The sequence below is a fragment of the Marmota monax genome, unplaced genomic scaffold (genome assembly GCF_021218885.2).
Source record: "Marmota monax isolate L192 unplaced genomic scaffold, Marmota_monax_Labrador192_F-V1.1 WCK01_AAM20220418_F8-fsc00364, whole genome shotgun sequence".
NCBI lineage: Eukaryota > Metazoa > Chordata > Mammalia > Rodentia > Sciuridae > Marmota > Marmota monax.
This window is the reverse complement of record NW_026694525.1, coordinates 461,366-474,293: the sequence shown is the minus strand read 5'-3', so window position 1 is coordinate 474,293 and position 12,928 is coordinate 461,366.

Genomic DNA, 12,928 nt, shown 5'->3' with positions numbered 1-12,928 from the left:
GTTTTTCTTTTTATATATTATTTTGTGGCATTACGTCTAAGAACTCTTTATTAAGCCTTAGTTCTGAAGATTTTCTTCTATATTTTCTTGTAACATTTTTAGCTTTACATTCTACATTTAAGTCTATGATTCAAGTTAATTTTTGTATAAGGTGTGAGTTTTGGATCAAAGTTGATATTTTTGCCTGTTACAGCATTATTTGTTGAAAAAGCTATCCTTCATTAAATTGCTTTTGTATTTTTGTTGAATGTCACTGGACTCTACTTGTGTGAGTCTATTCTGGACTCTGTATTCTGGTCCACTGACTTTTGTGTCTATGTGTCCACCCTTCCAACTAATATTACAAAATATCATTGAGTGTTTTTATTTTTTTCTTGGTACTAGGGATTTTAACCAGTGACACTTTACCACTGAGCCACATCCCAAGTCCTTCTTATTTTTCTTTTCTTTTCTTTTCTTTTTTTTTTTTTGATACAGGGTCTTGATAAATTGCTGATGCTGAACTCAAACTTGCCATCCTCCTACCTGAGGAGGTAGGAGGATGTGTTGCTGGGATTACAGTCATGCACTACTATGGCCAGCCCTCTTTCTTCTTGTTTTTCAAAATAATTTTAGCTATTTCATTTCCTTTTACCTTTCTGTATGCATTTTAGAATAATCTTGTTGTATCTACAGTAAAAAACAGTTCACTGGAATTCTGATTGGACTATTAAACATGCAAGGCATTTCAGGGAGAATTGACATCATTACTTTATTGAATCCTCTGATACATGAAAATAGTATGGCTCTCTATGTGGTCAGGTCTTTGAATTCTTTCATCAAAATCTTGGAGTTTCAGGGCTGGGTTGTGGCTTAGTGGTAGAGTGCTCGCCTGGCATGCGTGAGGCTCTGGGTTTGATCCTCAGCACCACGAAAAGTAAAATGAAGACATTGTGTCCACCTATAGGTGGACTAAAAAATAATATTAATAAAATAATACTAATAAAATAATATTAATAGGACTAAAAAATAAATATTAAAAAATATTGCAGTTTCAGCATAAAAATCCTGTACAAGTTTTGTTAGATTTATTCCTAAATATTTTCTTTTAAAAAATATTTATTTTTTAGTTGTAGTTGGACACAATACCTTTATTTTATTCATATATTTTTATGTGGTGCTGAGGATCAAACCCAGGGTCTCGCATGTGCAAGGCAAGTGCTCTACCGCTGGACGACACCCCAGCCCCTACTCCTAAATATTTTCTTAGAGTGTTGTTAATGATATTATGGTTTTAATTTTGTTTTTTCACATGTTCATTGGTAATATATGTAAAAATTGAGTTTTGTATGTTGACCATTTTTTTAAAAAGCTTCCTTTTTAATTTTATTTTTTATTTGGTTTTAGATATAGGTAACAGTAGAGTGTATCTTGATATATTATACATACTTGGAGAATAATGTATTCTAATTAGGATCCCATTCTTGTGTTTTTGCATGATGCAGAGTTTCACTGGTATGTTGACCTTTTACCCTGTGACTTTGCTGAACTCAGATTTTTTTTTGTTTGTTTGTTCTTTGTTTTAGATTCCTTGTGATTTTCTACATAGATCATCAAGTCATCTTCAAGTTATCTATCTATCTATCTATCTATCTATCTATCTATCTATCTATCTATTGTGGTACTGGGGATTGAACCCAGGGCCTTATGCATGTTAGGTGAGTGCTGTACTATTGAGATACATCACAGTCCTTTTTATTTAATTTTGAGACAGGATCTCTAAGTCACGCAGGATGGCCTTGAATTTGTGATTCTTCTGCCTAAGCCTCCCTAGTAGCTGGGATTACAGGTGTGCAGCACCATGCTGGGTGCTATATGCTTTTTATTTCTTATGTGTAGGACTTCCAGTTCTATTAGGTGGAAAGCATTTAGGCTTTGACCATTAAGTTTGATGTATGTTCTCAGGTTTCTTTTTTTTTTTTTTAAAGATGTTCATTATCGAATTAAGGGAGGTCCTCCTCTCTATTCTCAGTTTTCTGGAGGATTTTAAAAGCATGAATTAGCATTGAATTCTGTCAAATGTCCCTTTTTCATCGATTGATAAGATTATTATATTTTACTTTAGCCTGTTAACATGGCAAACTTCTTTGGTTTTCACATACTGAACCAGCCTGGCATCCCTGAAATAAAACTTCAGTGCTAAATTCTATTACTGATATTTTGCTGAGGAATTTTGCATCTATTTTGTGGAATATTGATTCATAGTTTCATTTTTGCACTTTCGTTTTCTGGTTTTGGTATCAGGACCTCAAAATGAGTTGGGAATTGTTCTGTCTTCTACTTTCTTTTTTATTGTCTTATTTACTTTATTTCCATATAATAAATTTGATAAATTATAATTTTGTAAAATACATTTTTGGAACTGTCTTCTACTTTCTAGAAGAGATTATGTACAAGTGGTATTAATTCTTTTAGACATTTGGTAGAATTCACCAGTGAAATCAGTAGGATTTGGATGTTTCCTTTGAAAGAGTTTTAAATTACAATTTTATTAAGAAAAACTTGCCCATTTTATAAATGTCAAATTTATATGTATAGTGATGTCGGCATGACCTGTGGTGCTAAGTTTCATTTCTTTCCCAATACTGTTAATTTGAGTTATCTATTATTTTTTTCTAGTCTGGCTATAAGTTTGTCAATTTCATCAATCATTTTGTTGACTTTCTATTGTTTATCTGTTTCAGATTCCATTGATTTCTTCTCTTATATTTATTATTCTTTTCCCTCAGTTTTGCTCTTTTAACTTAGGTTCTTGAGACAGGAGGTTATGTTATTAATTTGAGATCTTTTATTTTTTCTTTTCCTTTTCCCCTCCTTTTTCTCTTCCTTCCCCGCCCCCCGGTATTGTGGGAAAAAAATGCACTCTACCACCAAGTTACATCCTCAGTCCTTCTATTTTGTTTTGTTTTAAGAAGAGTTTCACTAAATTACCCAGAGTGGCTTCAAACTTTCAGTCCTCCTACCTGAGCCTCCTGAGGAGTCATGATTGCATTGCGCTGCAATGCCCAGCTCATTTTTTCTAATATAAGCATTTTAGTTCTCTATATTTCCCTCTCACTACTGCTTAGCTGTGATTTATAAATTTTGATTTTGTATTTTCATTTGGTTTAGTATTTGCTTTCTGACCATTGAGACTTCCTATCTCATCCATGAATTAATTAGAAGTATGTTAGTTAGTATCCAAGTATTTGACAATTTTTTTGTTATCTTTCTATTATTGATTTCTAATTTGATTCCACTGTGGTTAGAGAAGACCTACAGTGTGATTTCAGTTATTTTAAATTTATTATGATTTGTTCTATGAGCTAGGATATGGGTTTATCTTGGTGAATAATCTGTGCAAACTTAAAAAGAATGTGTATCCTGTTGTTGTTAGGTAGTGTGCCCTAGAAATATTGATTAGGTCCTGTTGGTTGATGGTATTGGTAATTACTTCTATACACTTACAGATTTTCTATCTAGAATTTTCATCAATTGTTGAAAGAAGGCTGTTGAAGTCTCCAACTAATGATTTGTCCGTTACTCCTTTCAGTTCTTGTTTCACACATTTTACATTTATTGTTTGGTGCATGCACATTTGGAAGTACTATGTCTTCTTGATAAATTAATCCTGTCACGTTTTCAATATAGTTTTTTTTTTTTTTTTTTGTGGTGCTTGGGATTGAACCCAGGGCCTTGTGTAGGCAAGGCAAGCACTCTACCAACTGCCCTAGTTTTTGTTTTTTAATTTTCATTTTATTTTTTGTGGTGATGGGAATTGAACTATGTAAATTTTTGACCACTGAGCTAAACTGCAGCCTCTTGTAATATACTGTTTAGATTCCCTTCTCATTTCTTTTTTGTGTTTGTGTGTGCACATACATATAGGTATACATATATTCACATACATATGGTATGTTGAATCATAGTCACAATCGAAATCTGAAATTCTTCTTGGTACTAGCTAGAGAAAACTCTGCTTTTAAGGTTTCAATGTGATAAGATTGGGCCCACAAGGATAATTTCTTTATATTTACTCAAAATTAACTGATTAGTGAACTTAATTACATTCCCCACATTCACTTTTGCCATGTAACTTAACATAATTGTAGGCATATCATCAGATCACATTCACAGTCTTTGGAATTAAGACAGCAAGTCTTGGGGAACCATTTTTGAGTTCTGCCTAACACAATCTTAATAGTTTCTTGGATGCCAGACACTGAGTTTTATGTTGTGCGTGTTATATTTTTGTATTCCTTTATAAAGATTTTTGAGCATTGTTCTCAGATGTAGTTAAGTTGCTTGGAAACAGTGATTCCTTTGAGGCTTTTTTCTCCAGTGCTGGTAATGGAATCTGGGGGCTTTGTGTATGCTAGGCAAGCTCTCTACCACTAAGCTACACCCAGGTTCTGAGGCTTATTTTTAAGCTTTGTTAAGTAGGACCTAGAATGTCCTTTAGTGAAAAATTAAATTGACTCCACTATAGAGGCAGTAACCTTCTGAAGACTCTAATCAATTCCACTTGTGTTTTTAACTCTTTCTGGTAGAGACATGAAATATTTTCTATATGAGTTCCAGCAATCATTCCCCTTTCCCCTTTCAGGCAGTTTCCTTCAATTTGATCAGTACTCATTTGAATATTTGAGGAATACCCTCTTCAGATCTCTGGGCTTCACTCTGTGCAGCAATCATCTTTCTGGGACACTTTCTAAGTCGAACTACCATGGTCTCCCTGGATTCTCAGCTATATTTACTCAACTCAGAGAGTTCACTGGACTCCAACTAGGTTTCCCCTCCCTGTGCCATGGCCTGGAAACTCTCACAGTAGTAAGCTGAAGCAATTGTAGGGCTCATCTGGTATGTTTCCTGTCTCTCACAGATTACCATACTTCTTTTTCTAATAGCCAGTGTCTTGAAAACCATATTCATGCCTGTAATCTCATTGGCTCGGGAGGCTGAGGCAGGAGGATTGTAAGTTCAAAGCCAGCCCCAGCAATTTAGCAAGGCCCTGTCTCTAAATAAAATACAAAAGCGGGGCTAGGGTTGTGGCTCAGCGGTAGAACACTCACCTAGCACATGTGAGGCCCTGGGTTCTATCCTCAGGACCACATTAAAATAAATAAATGAAATAAAGTTACTGTATCCATCTACAACTAAAAGATATTTAAAAAAATACAAAAGGGGCTGGGATGTGCCTAAGTAATTAAGTGGCCCTGGATTCAATAGCTGGTACCAAAAAGTATATTCTATTTTTCACATATTCTATTGTAGTTTCAGGCAGGAAGATGAATCTGATTCCTATTATGCCATCTTGGCTGGAAAAGGAAGTTCCAAACTTCATGTAAATTGAAACATATCATAGGTCCTCTAGCTCCTTTTGTTAATCCCAGCATGCTCTGGTTTGAATGCCCCTCCCAAACTTGTATTGAAATTTAATTGCCATTGTAACAATATTAAGAAGTAGGACCTTGCCAGGCATGGTGGTGTATGCCTGTAATCCCAGAGCCCAAGGAGGCTGAGGCAGGAAGTTTGTAAATTCAAGGCCAGCCTTAGAAAACTAGTGAGATCCTATATCAAAATAAAAATTAAAAAATGATTGGGGATATAGTTTGTGGTAAAGCACCCCTGGGTTCAATCTCCAGTACCAAAAAAAAATGTGGAACCTTTAAGAGGTGATCAAGTCAATAAGCCTCCACCATCACGAATGGATTAATGCTGTTTATCACAGGAGTTTGTTACTATGGGAGAGTGTTCCTTATAGGACAGGTTCAACGTCTCTCTCTCTCTCTCTCTCTCTCTCTCCCTCCTTCCCTCCCTCCCTCCCTCTCCCTATCCCCCCCTCTCTTTTTGTTTCTCATGTGTGTGTCTGTGTGTGTCTCTCTCTCTCCTTCCTTCCTCCCCTCTCCCTATCTTCCTTCCCCTCTCTTTGCCCTTCCATGTGGGGCAAAGAAGGCCCCCAATAGGTGCTGACACCTTGATCTTGATCCTAGCTTCTGGAACTGTGAGGAAATAAATTTCTGTTATTATTAAATAATGCAGTTTCTGGTATTTTGTTATAGCAACACAAAATGGACTACAATGCAGTAGTCTCTCCTAAAAATTGCTCAGTATTGCATTATATGAATGTTCTTTCATTTTTAAAAGGCTGCATAGAATTCCATTGTATGGATGTGTCATTTATCTAATTCATTTCCTATTGGTTTAACTTAGAGATTATTTCTAATTTCTTGCTGTGACAAATAGTGATGTAATGAACATCTTTAACATATATTTGCACAAATATGAGATGTGTTTAGGATAAATTTCTAAAAATGCAACAGCTGGGGCAAAGGACATGTGCATTTTGAATTTTGATAGTAATCTTCAAACTTCCTTCAGGAGAGACCAGCCTTCCACTGACCATACCTGTTTTTCCAACAACCTGTTATTCCTACTATGCTTTTTTTTGTCATATTGGGGATTGAACCAGGGCCCCCCACATACTAGGCAAGTGTTCTACCCCTGAGCTATATCCTCAGCCCTTTTTCTTTTATTTTGAGATAGGGCCTGAAAGGAAAGTGACCACAACACTTGGAGCAACCAAGAGATCTTTATTGCAGCAGTGCAACAGAGGAGAAAAGAGAGAAAGAAGAGAGAGAGAGAGAGAGAGAGAGAGAGAGAGAGAGAGAGAGAGGAGAGAGAGAGAGAGAGAGAGAACAAGAGAGAGACAGAGAAAGCAAGAGAAATAGCAAGAGAGAGAGGGGCCCAGCAGGGGGGAGTTTTTATAGCCCAAATCTAATGAGGTCTCTGGGTCTGCAAGCTGCCTTGTTGGCACAAGCGGGGTTATGTGTTCTGCCTTGAGCAGGGGGTTGAGTGTTCAGCCTTGAGTCGGGGCTTGGGCATTTGGGCTTGAAGCAAATAGTTGATAAAGAACCAGACAGAGGGTTTGAGAGGCTAGGCCATCCTGCAGCTAACTTTGTTTGGCATGCCCTGCAGACAGCTTACTCAGCCTGTCCTGCACCTAACAGGGCCTTGTTAAGTTGCTGAGGCTAGCCTCGAACTTGCAATCTTCCTGCCTCAGCCTCCTGAGTTGCTAGGATTAGAGGCTTGAGCCATAGTGCCAACCCTAAGATGTTCTTGAAGGAGTTATCTTGATTACTCAATTAGCTAACAATAGAACAAGATCTTCCTATAAAACTTTTCTCTGTAACCAGGCCACGGGGTTGCCTCAGGAAAGGAAGATATCAGCTAGCAACGGGCTCTGACAATTTAAGAAATGAACCTCTTGGATTCTATCCAAGGCCCGTGACCTGATACTGAATTGGCTTTATAGGGAACAGTGCCATGGCAAGGTGCCAATGTGGTAGTAGTTGCTCTGCTGAAATGGTATTCCGAAGTGAAGTGAATTAATTACTGAACTTTGGGGGATTTATTCTAGATTATAAATCTGTGAACATTTCTATGCTCCTTCAAGACCAGGATTGTATCTAGATTATTTTTTTTAAAGAGAGAGAGAGAGAGAGAGAGAGAGAGAGAGAGAGAGAGAGAGAGAGAGAGAGAGAGAGAGAGAGAGAGTTTTTTAATATTTATTTTTTGGTTTTCGGCGGACACAACATCTTTGTTTGTATGTGGTGCTGAGGATCGAACCTGGGCCGCACGCATGCCAGGCGAGCGCACTACTGCTTGAGCCACATCCCCAGGCCTAGATTATTTTAAGATAGTAATTGTGTGTGTGTGTGTGTGTGCGTGTGTGTGTGTGTGTGTTAGTGGGGATCAAACACACATACTAAGCAAGCACTCTATCACTGAGATACATCCCTAACCCTTTTATTAAATTTTATTTTGATACAGGGTCTTGCTAAGTTTCCCAGACTGACTTTGAGTTTGTGATCATCCTGCCTCAGCCTCTTGAGTAGCTGGGATTATAAGCATGAACCACGGTAGTGGGCTATCAAGACAGTGACTTTTTTTTTTTAACACAACAGTAGACTCTTTTGTAACTTCAACAAAATTCTTTCTCCAAAATTAATATGAATATGAAGCCAGATGTGGTGGTGCACTCCTATGTGGTGGTACCCACCTGGCTTCATATTCAGGTGGTGCAGGAGGATGACAAATTTTAGGCCAGCCTCAGCCAATTAGTGGGACCCTATCTCAAAAAAAAAATTAAAATGGCTGATGATGCAGGTTATTGGTAGAGTGCTTGATAGTATGTGGGAGGCCCTGGGTTCAATCTCCAGCACCCCCCCCCAAAAAAAAAGAATATGAAGTTTACTTCGTCTAATGGATCATTTTTATGTCTCAAAGAGTTGCCCCTTCAAATATAATGGTATGAAATTATGCTAGGCCTGCTCTAAGAGGTTGCATGACCCAGGTAATCAAAGCTATCTGACTTAAAACAATACAAAAAGTAATGTTGGTTGTATCTGTATATGTAAGTTTTTAGTTGAGTATAGTGAGGGTGGCACTGGAGCCCAGGTGTCTGGTATGAATCTGATGTTTTGCCACCTCCTAGCTGTAACAATTACAATGATGTTAATATTTCTGGGTCTCATCTATAAAACAGGAATAATACTAGTGTCTTCCTCAGAGAATTTTTGGGAGGATTAAGCAAATTAATTGGAATAGGGCATTCTAGAACAATGCTTGACACATGGTATACTGTCAACAAACATAAATAATGATTATGTTTGCACAAGCCAGCATTTTTTCTTTTTTGGCAGGATATTTCCACTGCCATAATGCAAGCTGATGGCCTAATAGATGGTGGAGTGTGTAACAGTGTAAGGTGGCTCCCTCCAGCAAAACCTATGAAAACCCCTAGGAGCTCTTCCAAAAAACAAGAAGTAAAAATCTTGTGTGTGTGTGTGCATACATACAGAGATACAATTAACAATAATGAATAAATGTCCATAAAGACACATGAGGACTCAGAGAAATCATCTTTGTTCTGGACATTCCACTGTAACTTGTAAAAAAATATTTTTCTTAGTGTTGATGGACCTTTATTTATCCATTTATATGTGGTGCTGAGGTTTAAACCCAGTGCCTCACAGATGCTAGGCAAGCACTCTACCACTGAGCCACAGACTGAGCCCAGCCACTATAACTTTTAATTCCAGAAATTTGCTGGTAGAGATTATTTACCCTAACTAAATATCTGAACAGGTTAGTTGGAGGAGTTGGGCTAGAAATCTGGAAGCTGAAGGAAACTGACCAGAAGCAAGATGTATAAACAAACAAAGGTCAAAGCCCTGGGGTTGTCTGAATAAGAGGGACAGAAGGGAAGTGAAGTTTGTGTAAGGTTTCTAGACTCATCTCCCCTTAGAATGTGAGCAACTTGAGAGCAGGGGGCTCATATATTAATTATCTCTCCAGCTTCTATAGGCTGGAGTTGACTCAGTAAGTATTTGTTGATGAATTTGAAGGGATTAAAATTAAACAGGCCAGGAACGTTGTCAAGGATTTCAAAACAAGCATGAAAGAACAGGCAGAGTGAATTCCTATGGGGAGTCTGGGAACAGTTGAGTGCAAGCTGAGACAGATGGATGCATGAGATTGGCAAAACCCATTAGAAAAAGACAAAACATTGCAGGAAATTTGGAAAAACTACCTCTAATCTTATCTCACTACTAACAACTACTGCTATTTTTGTTTATTCCCTCAGAATGGCTGTCCATATGTATATTACTTTTCATTCATTAATTCATTTAACAAATGTTTACTGGGCTCTTGTGCCAAGCATCTTCTGCACAGGGTCCAATATGGTTGCAGTCATAATTTGCATACCATTTTGTAGCTTGCTTTTCCACTTTCAGTAACATAAGCTAGCATTTTCTTTAGTGTGTTTTGCTGAGCACAAATTGCACCATGACAAAAAGATTCTATGATCAAAGATACTTGGGAAGGGCATAGTTTAGAACCTTTCTTGTGGCAGTTCACAACTCAGTTTCTTTTCTTGCTAGTTCTTTCTCTCTCTGATGTCTAACCCTTGGCCAAGCCCAGGGCTCATGCTGAGCTCTCTTCTGTATTTACACTCCCCAGATGAACTCATGCAGCCTGAAGGCTTTAAACCATCCCAGTTATTGTGTGATGCTTTGAGACACGTATTATACTAAGCACATTACTTTATCTAGTTTAATGGAACCACCTCTGAAGTCTTGGTTACTTGTGTTATGGAGAAAGGGAAGCTCAGGGAAACAAATTAACTTGCCAAAGATCACACAGCTAGTGAGTTTCAGGACAAGGATTTGAGTACAAAACAAAACACTTCTGGCTGCTGTGTGGGGGACTGCTGAGAATGACACAAGAAGGAGGGCAGGAGATTACTGCAGTGATTCAGACAGGGGGATGGTGTGATTCGAGCTAAGGTTGCATTCACAGAGGAGAGGAGAAGTGCGGTGGATGCCTTTGGTCATTTTGAATACTGAACCAACTGAATGATGGGCTGAGGAGTTGGAAGTGGAAATGAGCTAAAGGGAGGATTCAAGAATGATTCCTACACACATCAAATAAATATTCTGGAAAAAAAGCAAAATATTGCATTAATAAATCAGTTGTTTACTTTGTACAAAGCTTAAAAAAAAAAAAGAATGATTCCTAATTTTGAACTTCAGAAGGTATATGGATGCTGGGGCTATTTATTAGGATGATGATTATACAGAAAGAGTAGGTTTGAGAGGGACAGGGGAATTGGTGATTATGCTTCTATATGTGAAACCTGAGTGGCCTACAGGACATCCAAGTTTTGATGACAGGTAAACTGCAGCTCAGGGCAGTGGATAGGGCTGAAGAGACATCTGAGAGTCACTTCCAAGACCTGTTCATATAGCCTTTTCTTTCTTCTGCATAATTTTCCTAGAACAGATTTGCAGAGCAGGATTACTGAGTAAAATGGCATGAGAATTTAAAATTTCCTTGTGCATATTGCCAGATTTTATTTTCAAGGGGCGGTATTTATTCAGAGTGTTAGCAGCCAGTAACCATGCATCAATTTGGTACTCTTTCCAGCCTGACATATTGTAATTTCTTCCACCTCCCCTTAATTTTTGCTACTATAATTGGCAAAAAATGGTCATTCAGTTTTTAAACTGGGTATGTCTTTACTCATTAGGGAGAGTAGGCATTTTTTCCATATGTTTGCCTCCTGATAGTATTCCTTCCTGCCTGTTTGTGCCTTTGCTCATTTTTTTCTGTTGTGCAAGAGTATTCTTATCACAGCTATGAAGAAACAGGCCGGTGACTCTTGGCCTTGCTTTGATGTGTCCCGCAGAGCAGGGTTGGATAAGGGTTGACATTGTTGTCCATTCTCTTGGAAATTTAGAAGTCTTCTCTGAGTTTCCTTAACACCCTGATCTCGTGGTTGACTGCCTGCCTCAGACTGCCCCTTCCCTGTCTCTTTTCTGAGGAGACGACCTTTTCTGCAGTCTACTCTGAAATTTGGTGTAACTCAGAATTGTATTCTGGATCTTTCAAAAAGTGTCTAATTGTGGGCTGGGGGTATAGTTCAGTGGTGAAGTGCTTGCCCAGCAGGCATGAGGCCCTGGGTTCAATCCCCAGTAGCACACAAAACAAAATAAAAAAACCTGAAAACTCTCTAATTGTCATATGTATACCCAAAAGTGCTTAAAGCCAATATCACCTGTAAAACTAATGACAAGTGAACAACAGCAAGACCACCATACAAGTCAGAAAATACAGCTTTAGCTAGGTTCAGTGACACACACCTATAATCCCAGTGGCCTGTTGGAGGGCTGAGGTAAGAGGATCACAAGTTCAATGCCAGCCTCAGCAAATTAGTGAGGCTCTAAGCAACTTAGCAAGACTCTGTCTCAAAATGAAAAAAAATAAAATAAAAAAGGGCTGGGGATGGGCTCAGCACCCTTTAGTTCAATCCTTGGTACCAGAAAAAAAAAAAGAAAGAAAGAAAAGAAAAAGAAAAAAGAAAAACAAACAAGTTAAAAAAAATACTTTGCTAGCACCCCCCAAATTCCCCCTAAGTCATTTTTAATTTTTATTTTTAAGTTTTTTTTTTTTTAAATTTTTGGTACCAGGGATTGAACCTTGGAGAGCTCAACCACTGAGCCACATCCCCAGCCCTTTTTTATCTTTTATTTTGAGACAGTGTCTTGCTGAGTTTCTTAGGGCCTTGCTAAATTGCTGAGGCTGGCTCTAAACTTGTAATCCTCCTGCCTCAGCCTCCTGAGCCACTGGGATTACAGGAGTGTACCACTGCCCCTGACCCATATGTTATTTTTTAAATTTATTTTTGACTGATAAATAAAAATATTAAAATTGTACATATTAATGGAGTATCATGTAGTTTTAATATATGTATACATTGCTCCCATGTGTCTTTTAAAATATTTCTTTTTTTTTAGTTTTAGGTGAACACAATATCTTTATTTTGTTTCTATGTGGTGCTGAGATTCGAACCCAGTGGCTCACGCATGCTAGGCAAGTGCTCTGCCTCTGAGCACAGCCTCAGTCTCAGTTTTGCTTGTTTTTGAACTTTATTTAAATGAAATCACTGTGCATATTCCTTTGTGTCTCTTCTTTGTGGCTCAGTGGTAGAGCACTTACCTAGCACATGCAAGGCACTAGGTTCAATCCTCAGCACCACATAAAAATAAAATAAATAAAATAAAGGTGGTCTATCAACAGCTACAAAAAAATTTGCCATTCTGGTGGATGAACCACAATCTAGATAATGGACATATTCATCACCCCCCAAAATTTCTTCACGCTCTTTCCTCATGCTCTATCCTCTGTCACTCCTCATTTCTCTGTCAATAGATGAGGTTAAGCGCCTTTTTTGTGTTTATTAAACATTTGGATTTCTTCTTTTGTGATGGACCCAAAGTCTCAACAAGTTTGAACAGTGTCATGAAGTCATTGAATGAGAGTTGGAAAGAGGTTGGAAGAGAGG